At 40.3% G+C, this 559-nt stretch overlaps 1 protein-coding gene across 1 annotated transcript in view; it reads right to left on the minus strand.

The window, feature by feature from the left end:
• The window catches only part of LOC104512126 (N-alpha-acetyltransferase 35, NatC auxiliary subunit-like), a gene marked incomplete at its 3' end in the record, with an annotated part of 8,966 nt that overhangs the window by 6,325 nt on the left and 2,082 nt on the right, over positions 1 to 559 (minus strand). The gene's annotated exons all lie outside the window — the stretch shown is intronic.

Genomic DNA, 559 nt, shown 5'->3' on the forward strand with positions numbered 1-559 from the left:
CGTCAGGCACTGAAAAGTTGCTGTAAGGTCTCCCTGAAGCCTCCTTCAGCCTCCCCAACTCCCTCAGCCTACGCCCATAGGAAGGGTGCTCCAGCCCTCTGATTAGCTCTGTGGCCCTCCTCTCAACTCTTTCCAACAGGTCCATGACACTAACTGAACGAGCTGTTCTTTATCATGCTACATCCAAAAACCCAGGGAAGATATGTCCCCCCACAAACAATTGACAATATACATGTCACAAACTGACAATATGTGCAGGTCTCGCCTGGGTAAAGCTGATTTTCTCATGTAGCTAAACAATTTACTTTCATCTTTAAAACACTTTCATCTCACATTCTTCAATGATTTCAGCAAGATTTTAGCACCTTTTTTTTTTAATTTGTTTTTTCTTAATGTGTAGAGCTCTCGGTTTCCGTTTTAGCATGCAATTTAAGAGTTATATTAAAGCAAATGGATTGTTTATCCTAAACTTGTTCGTGACATTTGAGGCAACCAAAGTTAAAAGCTTAACGTCCTCGTGGCACTTTTTTTTTTTTATAAAAGCACATCCACATAAAAC

This window comes from Eurypyga helias, unplaced genomic scaffold, assembly GCF_000690775.1.
Source record: "Eurypyga helias isolate BGI_N326 unplaced genomic scaffold, ASM69077v1 scaffold29677, whole genome shotgun sequence".
In the NCBI taxonomy this organism is placed as follows: domain Eukaryota; kingdom Metazoa; phylum Chordata; class Aves; order Eurypygiformes; family Eurypygidae; genus Eurypyga; species Eurypyga helias.